Raw genomic sequence first — 16,076 nt, 5'->3', positions numbered from 1 at the left:
CCAATTTGTAGGCCTAATGCAGCGTAGTTTCCAACAACTACTAAACGAGAGCATGAAGATCGAAGCAATGGAGAGGAAACCTGGGGAACACCTTGGAGTGGAACACACCATCTCTCTACACCCCATACCCAATTTGTAGGCCTAATGCAGCGTAGTTTCCAACAACTACTAAACGAGAGCATGATGATCGAAGCATTGGCGAGGAAACCTGGGGAACACCTTGGAGTGGAACACACCATCTCTCTACAGTGGAACACACCATCTCTCTACACCCCATACCCAATTTGTAGGCCTAATGCAGCGTAGTTTCCAACAACTACTAAACGAGAGCATGAAGATCGAAGCAATGGAGAGGAAACCTGGGGAACACCTTGGAGTGGAACACACCATCTCTCTACACCCCATACCCAATTTGTAGGCCTAATGCAGCGTAGTTTCCAACAACTACTAAATGAGAGCATGATGATCGAAGCATTGGCGAGGAAACCTGGGGAACACCTTGGAGTGGAACACACCATCTCTCTACAGTGGAACACACCATCTCTCTACACCCCATACCCAATTTGTAGGCCTAATGCAGCGTAGTTTCCAACAACTACTAAACGAGAGCCGGAAGATCGAAGCAATGGAGAGGAAACCTGGGGAACACCTTGGAGTGTAACACACCATCTCTCTACACCCCATACCCAATTTGTAGGCCTAATGCAGCGTAGTTTCCAACAACTACTAAACGAGAGCCGGAAGATCGAAGCAATGGAGAGGAAACCTGGGGAACACCTTGGAGTGTAACACACCATCTCTCTACACCCCATACCCAATTTGTAGGCCTAATGCAGCGTAGTTTCCAACAACTACTAAACGAGAGCATGATGATCGAAGCATTGGCGAGGAAACCTGGGGAACACCTTGGAGTGGAACACACCATCTCTCTACAGTGGAACACACCATCTCTCTACACCCCATACCCAATTTGTAGGCCTAATGCAGCGTAGTTTCCAACAACTACTAAACGAGAGCCGGAAGATCGAAGCAATGAAGAGGAAACCTGGGGAACACCTTGGAGTGTAACACACCATCTCTCTACACCCCATACCCAATTTGTAGGCCTAATGCAGCGTAGTTTCCAACAACTACTAAACGAGAGCCGGAAGATCGAAGCAATGGAGAGGAAACCTGGGGAACACCTTGGAGTGTAACACACCATCTCTCTACACCCCATACCCAATTTGTAGGCCTAATGCATTGTAGTTTCCAACAACTACTAAACGAGAGCATGAAGATCGAAGCAATGGAGAGGAAACCTGGGGAACACCTTGGAGTGGAACACACCATCTCTCTACACCCCATACCCAATTTGTAGGCCTAATGCAGCGTAGTTTCCAACAACTACTAAACGAGAGCATGATGATCGAAGCATTGGCGAGGAAACCTGGGGAACACCTTGGAGTGGAACACACCATCTCTCTACAGTGGAACACACCATCTCTCTACACCCCATACCCAATTTGTAGGCCTAATGCAGCGTAGTTTCCAACAACTACTAAACGAGAGCCGGAAGATCGAAGCAATGGAGAGGAAACCTGGGGAACACCTTGGAGTGTAACACACCATCTCTCTACACCCCATACCCAATTTGTAGGCCTAATGCAGCGTAGTTTCCAACAACTACTAAACGAGAGCCGGAAGATCGAAGCAATGGAGAGGAAACCTGGGGAACACCTTGGAGTGTAACACACCATCTCTCTACACCCGATACCCAATTTGTAGGCCTAATGCAGCGTAGTTTCCAACAACTACTAAACGAGAGCATGAAGATCGAAGCAATGGAGAGGAAACCTGGGGAACACCTTGGAGTGGAACACACCATCTCTCTACACCCCATACCCAATTTGTAGGCCTAATGCAGCGTAGTTTCCAACAACTACTAAACGAGAGCATGATGATCGAAGCATTGGCGAGGAAACCTGGGGAACACCTTGGAGTGGAACACACCATCTCTCTACAGTGGAACACACCATCTCTCTACACCCCATACCCAATTTGTAGGCCTAATGCAGCGTAGTTTCCAACAACTACTAAACGAGAGCATGAAGATCGAAGCAATGGAGAGGAAACCTGGGGAACACCTTGGAGTGGAACACACCATCTCTCTACACCCCATACCCAATTTGTAGGCCTAATGCAGCGTAGTTTCCAACAACTACTAAACGAGAGCATGATGATCGAAGCATTGGCGAGGAAACCTGGGGAACACCTTGGAGTGGAACACACCATCTCTCTACAGTGGAACACACCATCTCTCTACACCCCATACCCAATTTGTAGGCCTAATGCAGCGTAGTTTCCAACAACTACTAAACGAGAGCCGAAAGATCGAAGCAATGGAGAGGAAACCTGGGGAACACCTTGGAGTGTAATACACCATCTCTCTACACCCCATACCCAATTTGTAGGCCTAATGCAGCGTAGTTTCCAACAACTACTAAACGAGAGCCGGAAGATCGAAGCAATGGAGAGGAAACCTGGGGAACACCTTGGAGTGGAACACACCATCTCTCTACACCCCATACCCAATTTGTAGGCCTAATGCAGCGTAGTTTCCAACAACTACTAAACGAGAGCATGATGATCGAAGCATTGGCGAGGAAACCTGGGGAACACCTTGGAGTGGAACACACCATCTCTCTACAGTGGAACACACCATCTCTCTACACCCCATACCCAATTTGTAGGCCTAATGCAGCGTAGTTTCCAACAACTACTAAACGAGAGCCGGAAGATCGAAGCAATGGAGAGGAAACCTGGGGAACACCTTGGAGTGTAACACACCATCTCTCTACACCCCATACCCAATTTGTAGGCCTAATGCAGCGTAGTTTCCAACAACTACTAAACGAGAGCCGGAAGATCGAAGCAATGGAGAGGAAACCTGGGGAACACCTTGGAGTGTAACACACCATCTCTCTACACCCGATACCCAATTTGTAGGCCTAATGCAGCGTAGTTTCCAACAACTACTAAACGAGAGCATGAAGATCGAAGCAATGGAGAGGAAACCTGGGGAACACCTTGGAGTGGAACACACCATCTCTCTACACCCCATACCCAATTTGTAGGCCTAATGCAGCGTAGTTTCCAACAACTACTAAACGAGAGCATGATGATCGAAGCATTGGCGAGGAAACCTGGGGAACACCTTGGAGTGGAACACACCATCTCTCTACAGTGGAACACACCATCTCTCTACACCCCATACCCAATTTGTAGGCCTAATGCAGCGTAGTTTCCAACAACTACTAAACGAGAGCATGAAGATCGAAGCAATGGAGAGGAAACCTGGGGAACACCTTGGAGTGGAACACACCATCTCTCTACACCCCATACCCAATTTGTAGGCCTAATGCAGCGTAGTTTCCAACAACTACTAAACGAGAGCATGATGATCGAAGCATTGGCGAGGAAACCTGGGGAACACCTTGGAGTGGAACACACCATCTCTCTACAGTGGAACACACCATCTCTCTACACCCCATACCCAATTTGTAGGCCTAATGCAGCGTAGTTTCCAACAACTACTAAACGAGAGCCGAAAGATCGAAGCAATGGAGAGGAAACCTGGGGAACACCTTGGAGTGTAATACACCATCTCTCTACACCCCATACCCAATTTGTAGGCCTAATGCAGCGTAGTTTCCAACAACTACTAAACGAGAGCCGGAAGATCGAAGCAATGGAGAGGAAACCTGGGGAACACCTTGGAGTGTAACACACCATCTCTCTACACCCCATACCCAATTTGTAGGCCTATTGCAGCGTAGTTTCCAACAACTACTAAACGAGAGCATGAAGATCGAAGCAATGGAGAGGAAACCTGGGGAACACCTTGGAGTGGAACACACCATCTCTCTACACCCCATACCCAATTTTTAGGCCTAATGCAGCGTAGTTTCCAACAACTACTAAACGAGAGCATGATAATCGAAGCATTGGTGAGGAAACCTGGGGAACACCTTGGAGTGGAACACACCATCTCTCTACAGTGGAACACACCATCTCTCTACACCCCATACCCAATTTGTAGGCCTAATGCAGCGTAGTTTCCAACAACTACTAAACGAGAGCCGGAAGATCGAAGCAATGGAGAGGAAACCTGGGGAACACCTTGGAGTGTAACACAGCATCTCTCTACATTCCATACCCAATTTGTAGGCCTAATGCAGCGTAGTTTCCAACAACTACTAAACGAGAGCCGGAAGATCGAAGCAATGGAGAGGAAACCTGGGGAACACCTTGGAGTGTAACACACCATCTCTCTACACCCCATACCCAATTTGTAGGCCTAATGCAGCGTAGTTTCCAACAACTACTAAACGAGAGCATGAAGATCGAAGCAATGGAGAGGAAACCTGGGGAACACCTTGGAGTGGAACACACCATCTCTCTACACCCCATACCCAATTTGTAGGCCTAATGCAGCGTAGTTTCCAACAACTACTAAACGAGAGCATGATGATCGAAGCATTGGCGAGGAAACCTGGGGAACACCTTGGAGTGGAACACACCATCTCTCTACAGTGGAACACACCATCTCTCTACACCCCATACCCAATTTGTAGGCCTAATGCAGCGTAGTTTCCAACAACTACTAAACGAGAGCCGGAAGATCGAAGCTCAGGAAAGGCAACCTGGGGAACACCTTGGAGTGGAACACACCATCTCTCTACACCCCATACCCAATTTGTAGGCCCAATGCAGCATAGTTTCCAACAACTACTAAACGAGAGCCGGAAGATCGAAGCTCAGGTAAGGCAACCTGGGGAACACCTTGGAGTGTAACAAACCCTCTCTCTACACCACGGAAGGGCTGATTCTTAGGAAGGAAGGCTGTCGGAAAGAAGCAGGGCGCGTCCGAGGGTGATTATATTCTTATTAGGTATATACTCACCCTCGGACGCGCCCTGCTTCTTTATTTGTAATGAATGTTTATTTGCAATGTGGTTTTGACTTACTCTATTTTTTTGGTAAATAATGATTTTATTATTTTCATTGTTTTGCATCTTCTTGGCAATAATATAAAGAAGACGCGACAGGACAACACTCGGTGGATGCCATATCTGTGTTTAAAATTGAAAAAACCTTTCAGTTAACTACTTGCAGGAGAAAGTTATTGTAGCTGGTGGCCATTTTTAGTACTGTACCAGATTTTTGTTGTATGTGTTTGTTTTTAATGTTAAAATGTCTGCATTTGATATCTCTCCAGTATTTTCTTTTTTATAAGCAAAATACTTATTTTTATATTTTCTGATGTTGGTTCCAGGGGTACACGGGCAGCAGTGGTGTGGTCAGTGGAGGACTAGTGGAAGGAGTGACGGCAGACAGGCATCGAAGGCCTAAAATAATAACACATGGCTGTAGGCAATTTTAAATTGGTTCCAGGGGTACACGGGCAGCAGTGGTGTGGTCAGTGGAGGCCTAGTGGAAGGAGTGACCACAGACAGGCATCGAAGGCCTAAAATAATAACACATGGCTGTAGGCAATTTTAAATTGGTTCCAGGGGTACACGGGCAGCAGTGGTGTGGTCAGTGGAGGCCTAGTGGAAGGAGTGACCGCAGACAGGCATCGAAGGCCTAAAATAATAACACATGGCTGTAGGCAATTTTAAATTGGTTCCAGGGGTACACGGGCAGCAGTGGTGTGGTCAGTGGAGGCCTAGTGGAAGGAGTGACCGCAGACAGGCATCGAAGGCCTAAAATAATAACACATGGCTGTAGGCAATTTTAAATTGGTTCCAGGGGTACACGGGCAGCAGTGGTGTGGTCAGTGGAGGCCTAGTGGAAGGAGTGACCACAGACAGGCATCGAAGGCCTAACATAACAAAAATGTCAATACAATGGTATTGTCAGTGGCAGGCATTGAAGGATGTCAGCGCATAGACTAAACATTGGTGGAGCTGTGAGATAATTTTGCAAGTGGTAGAGCACTGTTTGAGCTGGGGGGGGGAACTGTCTTGTGGCCGGCGGTACAGGCCCAGGGCCCCTCATATTACAACGGTGTGTCTGACGTTGGGTGCGCACCACCACCGCCAGAGACACTTTATTGTACTAGGAGGGACCGAGTGGCAGTGCCGTCGACCAAAAGCGGGCTCACCCACCTCTTCAGACAAACTGCACTCTCACGGGTGCTGTCGCCAAGTGTCGATACCACGGCCCCGTGTGGGGAGTTTGGCCATTTAGTGAGGTGTAAACATGTCGTATGCTGGACAATCAGGTGCAGAAAATTACGAGATTGGAAAAGGCATTCAGAATAGTCCACAGGCAAGACCTTTTCATAGGAAAGCTAGGTGTCAGCCGGGCAAGGTGGGGCAAAAGATTTCGAAATCCAGTTGTGGTTCATTTTAATGAAGGTTAGATCATCTACATTTTGGGTAGCCAGACGAGTCCTTTTTTCTGTTAGTATTGAACCTGCAGCACTGAATACTCTTTCTGATAGGACACTAGCTGCCGGGCAAGCAAGCTCCTGCAATGCATATTCTGCCAATTCTGGCCAGGTGTCTAATTTTGATGCCCAGTAATCAAATGGGAATGACGGTTGAGGGAGAACATCGATAAGGGATGAAAAATAGTTTGTAACCATACTGGACAAATGTTGTCTCCTGTCACTTTGAATTGATGCTGCAGTACCTGTCCTGTCTGCGGTCATAGCAAAATCACTCCACAACCTGGTCAGAAAACCCCTCTGGCCAACGCCACTTCTGATTTCTGCCCCTCTAACTCCTCTGGTCTGCTGGCCCCTGCAGCTCGTGTGAGAACGATCACGGGCGCTGTGTGCAGGGAATGCCAGAAGCAAACGGTCAACAAGAGTTGATTGTTTGGTTGCTAATATTAGTTCCAAGTTCTCATGTGGCATTATATTTTGCAATTTGCCTTTATAGCGAGGATCAAGGAGGCAGGCCAACCAGTAATCGTCATCATTCATCATTTTAGTTATGCGTGTGTCCCTTTTGAGGATACGTAAGGCATAATCCGCCATGTGGGCCAAAGTTCCAGTTCTCAAATCTGCGGTTGTGCTTGGTTGAGGGGCAGTTTCAGGCAAATCCACGTCACTTGTGTCCCTCAAAAAACCAGAACCCGGCCTTGCCGCGCCACCAATTTCCAGTGGCCCCGGAAAAGCTTCCTCATTAAAAATATAATCATCCCCATCATCCTCCTCGTCCTCCTCCTCCTCTTCGCCCGCTACCTCGTCCTGTACACTGCCCTGGCCAGACAATGGCTGACTGTCATCAAGGCTTTCCTCTTCCTCAGCTGCAGACGCCTGATCCTTTATGTGCGTCAAACTTTGCATCAGCAGACGCATTAGGGGGATGCTCATGCTTATTATGGCGTTGTCTGCACTAACCAGCCGTGTGCATTCCTCAAAACACTGAAGGACTTGACACATGTCTTGAATCTTCGACCACTGCACACCTGACAACTCCATGTCTGCCATCCTACTGCCTGCCCGTGTATGTGTATCCTCCCACAAAAACATAACAGCCCGCCTCTGTTCACACAGTCTCTGAAGCATGTGCAGTGTTGAGTTCCACCTTGTTGCAACGTCTATGATTAGGCGATGCTGGGGAAGGTTCAAAGAACGCTGATAGGTCTGCATACGGCTGGAGTGTACGGGCGAACGGCGGATATGTGAGCAAAGTCCACGCACTTTGAGGAGCAGGTCGGATAACCCCGGATAACTTTTCAGGAAGCACTGCACCACCAGGTTTAAGGTGTGAGCCAGGCAAGGAATGTGTTTCAGTTGGGAAAGGGAGATGGCAGCCATGAAATTTCTTCCGTTATCACTCACTACCTTGCCTGCCTCAAGATCTACAGTGCCCAGCCACGACTGCGTTTCTTTCTGCAAGAACTCGGACAGAACTTCCGCGGTGTGTCTGTTGTCGCCCAAACACTTCATAGCCAATACAGCCTGCTGATGTTTGCCAGTAGCTGCCCCATAATGGGAGACCTGGTGTGCAACAGTGGCAGCTGCGGATGGAGTGGTTGTGCGACTGCGGTCTGTGGACGAGCTCTCGCTTCTGCAGGAGGACGAAGAGGAGGAGGAGGGGGTGCGAACGGCTACAGCCAATTGTTTCCTAGACCGTGGGCTAGGCAGAACTGTCCCAAACTTGCTGTCCCCTGTGGACCCTGCATCCACCATATTTACCCAGTGTGCCGTGTTGGACACGTAACGTCCCTGGCCATGCCTACTGGTCCATGCATCTGTTGTCAGGTGCACCTTTGTGCTCACAGATTGCCTGAGTGCATGGACGATGCGCTCTTTAACATGCTGGTGGAGGGCTGGGATGGCTTTTCTGGAAAAAAAGTGTCGACTGGGTAGCTCGTAGCGTGGTACAGCGTAGTCCATCAGGGCTTTGAAAGCTTCGCTTTCAACTAACCGGTAGGGCATCATCTCTAACGAGATTAGTCTAGCTATGTGTGCGTTCAAACCCTGTGTACGCGGATGCGAGGCTAAGTACTTCCTTTTTCTAACCATAGTCTCATGTAGGGTGAGCTGGACTGGAGAGCTGGAGATCGTGGAACTAGCGGGGGTGCCGGTGGACATGGCAGACTGAGAGACGGTGGGAGATGGTATTGTTGCCGCCGGTGCCCTAGATGCAGTGTTTCCTACTACGAAACTGGTGATTCCCTGACCCTGACTGCTTTGGCCTGGCAAAGAAACCTGCACAGATACTGCAGGTGGTGCGGAAAATGGTGGCCCTACACTGCCGGAAGGGATGTTGCGTTGCTGACTAGCTTCATTGGCCGAGGGTGCTACAACCTTAAGGGACGTTTGGTAGTTAGTCCAGGCTTGCAAATGCATGGTGGTTAAATGTCTATGCATGCAACTTGTATTGAGACTTTTCAGATTCTGTCCTCTGCTTAAGGTAGTTGAACATTTTTGACAGATGACTTTGCGCTGATCAATTGGATGTTGTTTAAAAAAATGCCAGACTGCACTCTTTCTAGCATCGGATACCTTATCAGGCATTGCAGACTGAGCTTTAACCGGATGGCCACGCTGTCCTCCAACAGGTTTTGGCTTTGCCACGCGTTTTGGGCAAGATACGGGCCCGGCAGATGGAACCTGTTGCGATGTTGATGCCTGCTGCAGCCCCTCCTCCTCCGCTTCAGAACTGCTGCCGCCTGCACCCTGTTCCCCCAATGGCTGCCAATCGGGGTCAAGAACTGGGTCATCTATTACCTCTTCTTGTAGCTCGTGTGCAACTTCGTCTGTGTCACCGTGTCGGTCGGTGGTATAGCGTTCGTGATGGGGCAACATAGTCTCATCAGGGTCTGATTCTTGATCAGCACCCTGCGAGGGCAATGTTGTGGTCTGAGTCAAAGGACCAGCATAGTAGTCTGGCTGTGGCTGTGCATCAGTGCACTCCATGTCAGATTCAACTTGTAATGGGCATGGACTGTTAACTGCTTCACTTTCTAAGCCAGGGACGGTGTGTGTAAAGAGCTCCATGGAGTAAGCCGTTGTGTCGCCTGCTGCATTCTTCTCTGTTGTTGTTTTTGCTGAAGAGGACAAGGAAGCGACTTGTCCCTGACCGTGAACATCCACTAACGACGCGCTGCTTTGACATTTACCAGTTTCACGAGAGGAGGCAAAAGAGCTAGAGGCTGAGTCAGCAAGATAAGCCAAAACTTGCTCTTGCTGCTCCGGCTTTAAAAGCGGTTTTCCTACTCCCAGAAAAGGGAGCGTTCGAGGCCTTGTGTAGCCTGACGACGAACCTGGCTCCACAGCTCCAGACTTAGGTGCAATATTTTTTTTCCCACGACCAGCTGATGCTCCACCACTACCACTACCCTCATTACCAGCTGACAATGAACGCCCCCGGCCACGACCTCTTCCACCATACTTCCTCATTGTTTTAAAAACGTAAACAAACTAACGGTATTTGTTGCTGTCACACAAATTACACGGTGAGCTATAACTTCAGTATGATTTAGCTACCCCTTTACAGGTGAGTGAGACCACAACGAAAATCAGGCACAATGTTACACACTCTGTTGTTGGTGGCAACAAATGAGAGAGATGCCACACACGCAGGACTGTCACTGAAGCACAAATGTAAATATTAATCTCCCACTGATTTGATTTTTTTTTTTTTTAAGGGAGACTTTAGGAAAAAAAAAAAATAGAATAAATTGATTTTTTCAGGAAGAATTTAGAAACCAAATAAAATAAAATGATTTTTTCAGGGAGAATTTAGAAAACAAATAAAACAAAAAAAGCCTTTCTATGGCCCACTGAGTGAGAGATGACGCACACAGGAGTCAGGAGTGGCACACAAGCCCAGAGGCCAATATTTATCTCCCACTGATTGATGTAGTGATTTTTTCAGGTAGATTTTGGAACCCAAATCAAGCTAAAAAAAATAATAGGCTTTCTATGGCCCACAATTGGAGAGAGAGAGAGAGATGGCACACCCAGGAGTCAAGACTGGCACACAAGCAGAAAGGGCAATATTAATCTCCCACTTATTTGTTTTTTTTTTTCAGGGAGACTTTAGGAAAAAAAAAATAGAATAAAATGATTTTTTCAGGAAGAATTTAGAAACCAAATAAAATAAAATGATTTTTTCAGGGAGAATTTAGAAAACAAATAAAACAAAAAAAGGCTTTCTATGGCCCACTGAGTGAGAGATGACGCACACAGGAGTCAGGAGTGGCACACAAGCCCAGAGGCCAATATTTATCTACCACTGATTGATGTAGTGATTTTTTCAGGTAGATTTTGGAACCCAAATCAAGCTAAAAAAAATAATAGGCTTTCTATGGCCCACAATTGGAGAGAGAGAGAGAGATGGCACACCCAGGAGTCAAGACTGGCACACAAGCAGAAAGGGCAATATTAATCTCCCACTGATTTTTTTTTTTTTTTTTTTTTTCAGGGAGACTTTAGGAAAAAAAAAATAGAATAAAATGATTTTTTCAGGAAGAATTTAGAAACCAAATAAAATAAAATGATTTTTTCAGGGAGAATTTAGAAAACAAATAAAACAAAAAAAGGCTTTCTATGGCCCACTGAGTGAGAGATGACGCACACAGGAGTCAGGAGTGGCACACAAGCCCAGAGGCCAATATTTATCTCCCACTGATTGATGTAGTGATTTTTTCAGGTAGGTTTTGGAACCCAAATCAAGCTAAAAAAAATAATAGGCTTTCTATGGCCCACAATTGGAGAGAGAGAGAGAGATGGCACACCCAGGAGTCAAGACTGGTACACAAGCAGAAAGGGCAATATTAATCTCCCACTGATTTGTTTTGTTTTTTTTGTTTTTTCAGGGAGACTTTAGGAAAAAAAAATAATAGAATAAAATGATTTTTTCAGGAAGAATTTAGAAACCAAATAAAATAAAATGATTTTTTCAGGGAGAATTTAGAAAACAAATAAAACAAAAAAAGGCTTTCTATGGCCCACTGAGTGAGAGAGGACGCACACAGGAGTCAGGAGTGGCACACAAGCCCAGAGGCCAATATTTATCTCCCACTGATTGATGTAGTGATTTTTTCAGGTAGATTTTGGAACCCAAATCAAGCTAAAAAAATAATAGGCTTTCTATGGCCCACAATTGGAGAGAGAGAGAGAGATGGCACACCCAGGAGTCAAGACTGGCACACAAGCAAAAAGGGCAATATTAATCTCCCACTGATTTGGTTTTTTTTTGTTTTTTTTTCAGGGAGACTTTAGGAAAAAAAAAAAATACAATAAAATGATTTTTTCAGGAAGAATTTAGAAACCAAATAAAATAAAATGATTTTTTCAGGGAGAATTTAGAAAACAAATAAAACAAAAAAAGGCTTTCTATGGCCCAATGAGTGAGAGATGACGCACACAGGAGTCAGGAGTGGCACACAAGCCCAGAGGCCAATATTTATCTCCCACTTTTTTTTTTTTGTTCCAGGGAAAATTTATAAACCCAATAAAAAAAATAATAAATAGGCTTTCTATGGCCCACTATCTGAGAGACAGAGAGAGATGGCACGCTTAGGACTGGCACACAAGCCCAAAGGCCAATATTAATCTCCCTTTTTTTTTTAAGGGAGAATTTATAAAACCCAAAAAAAATAAATAAATAGGCTTTCTATGGCCCACTATTTGTGAGAGAGATGGCACGCTCAGGACTGGCACACAAGCCCAGAGGCCAATATTAATCTCCCACTTTTTTTTTTTTTTCCAGGGAAAATTTATAAACCCAATAAAAAAAAAAATAAATAAATAGGCTTTCTATGGCTCACTATCTGAGAGAGAGACATGGCACGCTTAGGACTGGCACACAAGCCCAAAGGCCAATATTAATCTCCCACGGATTGATTTATTGTTTTTTTCAGGTAGAATTTAGAACCCAAATAAAGCAAAAAAAAAAAAAAAAGGGCTTTCTATGGCCCACTGAGTGAGTGATGATGCACACTGGAGTCAGGAGTGGCACACAAGCCCTTAGGCCAATATTTTTCTCCCACTGATTGATGTAGTGATTTTTTCAGGTAGATTTTATAACCCAAATCAAGCAAAAAAATAAATAGGCTTTCTATGGCCCACTGAGTGAGAGATGACACAGACAGGGATGGCACTCTAGCAGAAATGTCAATCTTAATCTCCCACAAAAAAAAAAAAAAAAACAGGGAGTGTCCTTCAATTACTATCTCCCTGCAGTAATCTCAGCCAGGTATGGCAGGCAGCAATAAGGAGTGGACTGATGCACAAATTAAATAAAAAGTGTGTACAAGCAAAAAAGATAGCTGTGCAGAAAGGAAGGAACAAGAGGATTTGTGCTTTGAAAAAAGCAGTTGGTTTGCACAGCGGCGTACACACAGCAATGCAGCTATCAGGGAGCCTTCTAGGGCAGCCCAATGAGCTACAGCGCTGAGGGGAAAAAAAAAAAATGTAGCTTCCACTGTCCCTGCACACCGAAGGTGGTGTTGGGCAGTGGAAATCGCTACAGCACAAGCGGTTTGGTGGTTAATGGACCCTGCCTAACGCTATCCCTGCTTCTGACGAAGCGGCAGCAACCTCTCCCTAAGCTCAGATCAGCAGCAGTAACATGGCGGTCGGCGGGAACTCCCCTTTATAGCCCCTGTGACGCCGCAGACAGCAAGCCAATCACTGCAATGCCCTTCTCTAAGATGGTGGGGACCAGGACCTATGTCATCACGCTGCCCACACTCTGCGTTTACCTTCATTGGCTGAGAAATGGCGCTTTTCGCGTCATTGAAACGCGACTTTGGCGCGAAAGTCGCGTACCGCATGGCCGACCCCGCACAGGGGTCGGATCGGGTTTCATGAAACCCGACTTTGCCAAAAGTCGGCGACTTTTGAAAATGAACGACCCGTTTCGCTCAACCCTAGTGGTGACCATATTATTTACATTGAAATACATGCATGGCATACGGAGCAATGTATCAAAAAAGAAATAGAGCTTTAACGTCTATAATGGATATAAAAAGCCTAAACACCCAAAATGCCAAGTTTTTGTCATGTAAAAATATCATATCAAGAAGAATCCTTTCAGAACATTTTCCATATTTAATGTCACCAGTAATTTGAACAAATTCATGGATAAAATAAACTTAAATCATTTTGAGGAGGAAATAAAATAAAAAACTAAAATAATGTGGTTGCATAAGTGTGACTTATAACTTATTATATCTTGGAATGTTATTGTGTTCACAATTAGCCAATCACATTTAGGGCCATTTTAATTGGGTGAGTGCTATCCAAGGTTTTGATGGATAGCATTCTTACCAATTAGTTATTCTATTCAAAGTATTCTGAGGGAAAAAATTGCAACATGCATGATCGGAATCTGAAAATTCGATTGCACCCAATCGTGTCTATGGATCCGTGAAAAAAATCTGACTGCAATCAGATGACATGTGAGTGCGGTGTGATTTTCATGGACTGACGAAATGGAAAAATTCATCGCAGTCATGTCAATCAGCATAACATCAGCAGAGACACCCCGTCAACAGAGCAGAGTAGAAAATAAGAAGCTGCTCTGTTGACATGACGTCAAAATCGCCGGCAAGAGAGGTGCGTGAATACTCTGAGTTGGCAGACATTGTCACGGGACACAACAGGCAGGTAGTTAAGCACTACCTGCTTGTAAGTTCTTCGCCCCATAAGAAAAAATTGGAAAAGTCCCAGATAACCCCTTTAATGGTGGAAAAAGTTCTAAAATGATTCTTCTCGTTAGGTTTGTAACATAACAAAAATTGGCCGTTTAAAAGAGGTGTATAGACAATTTATAGCCACCATGTAAATTGGGATTAAGAAATTATTCACCACAACATTTTGAACATATGAAGTAAAATAAGTTTAAAAGAGTGGAAATTCTTTTTAAGGCATTAACTTTATAGCAGAAAGTATAGGTCCCATGGGTAACATTTTTTATCTGTTGCAGAAACTCTCATCTGAATATTATTTATACAGGCAAAATATTACACAGGCATATTGATAAATAGACATGAAGAAACAGTGTTGATTTTCACACAACGGAGCTTTCCAACACCATTAATAAATCTTGTATCCAGAATTAATTGATGCGCCACAAGGGCAGTAGTTATATATACAGTACTACACCCCCATGAATGTAAGTCCTTAGTACTTATTATTTCTTATGGCAATAATACAGACTTCCATGATATATTGAGGGCAGAGAACCTCTTTAGATCTCTCCAGAGAGCTGCTCTCTAGATCCTATTATTTCATGAGTCTGACGGTATCCATAAAACCAATCTGTAATATATAGAGACGCCACTTACAAAGCAAGGAGTGTACTTGTAATAACAGAATATTTTCTGCAGGACGATCCTTTTCTCACTGTTTTCTCATCACTTTATGGATATGGGCCGGGGTGAAGTAAGTGTCATAGGTATATATATTTTCCGGCTTGTCAGTTTGGAGCGCTGCCATTTTCCTGATTTATACAACTATAATGACCTGTTTTTACCGTGACACTACTTAACAGGAAATGTAATAGATGGAGATGGTCAGACATCACACCCCTGCATTTCTCTTGCTCCCTGTAGGAACTATGGGAATCTCCAAGAAACTAGCAATGTGCAATACACCATATTGATAAATGCTCAGCTCTTGTAAAGATTAATTATTTTCCCAGTTCACAACTGTAGATTTGAGGAAAAAAGTCCATGAACATGTGATGTCCGTTTTCTAAATTCATCTTACAATGGATTTAGGTGAATATAGATTTACCACATGTAAGAATAGCAAAATATCTTTTTACATGTCACTATTTTCTAGGCTTAATTTTGATCAAAGCTCTATTAAAGGGAACCTGTAACCAAAAAACGCTGTCAACCTGCAGATATGGGGTTAATCTGCAGGTTAGTAGCATTACTATCCTCCCGGCGCCCGCACTTAGCCAAATGCTGCGGGAAGAAATTGAACTTTATTCCCCTTGGCAGCATTCGGGTTTCAGTCATGAGGTGGCACCGGCACTTGTTCAGTCACCGCTCTGAGTGTGCAGAGCGGCGGCTGTAACCTCGCCCCCCCAGACCTGACTGTCACCCAACCCCAAAGCAGAGCCAGTGTCAGTCAGTGTCGGGGTGTGTGGATACAGCCGCCGGTGACTGAACTACCACCCCCAAGACTGAAACCGAATGCTGCAGGGGAGAATAAAGCTCATTTTCTCCTGGCAGCGTTAGCTAAGTTAAAGCCCCAGGCAGGTGAATAATGCTATTAACCTGCAGAGTAACACCATATCTGCAGGTTAATAGTGCTTTTTCTGGTGACAGGTTCCCTTTAAAGTCTTAAAGCGTAACCTTTGTTTTAATTTTTGTTTCATAAATCAATAGTACATGAAAATAAGCAACTTTGTAATATATCTTATCAGAAAAATGTACGTCTTTCCATGACAAAATTATTAATTTATTATTGGTGATGAGCGAGCCCGGGTGCTGGAGCGCCATGCTTGAGTCCCCGCCAGGCATGTTTTGTGGCTGTTTGTCAGCCATTGTTTGATATTTGATCAAGCATTGGGGTACTTGGATACATTTGTTACTCAATTGAGTAT

Source organism: Ranitomeya imitator, chromosome 3 (genome assembly GCF_032444005.1).
Source record: "Ranitomeya imitator isolate aRanImi1 chromosome 3, aRanImi1.pri, whole genome shotgun sequence".
Taxonomy (NCBI): domain Eukaryota; kingdom Metazoa; phylum Chordata; class Amphibia; order Anura; family Dendrobatidae; genus Ranitomeya; species Ranitomeya imitator.
The sequence above is the reverse complement of the archived record's forward strand: the minus strand, read 5'-3'. Positions refer to the sequence as shown.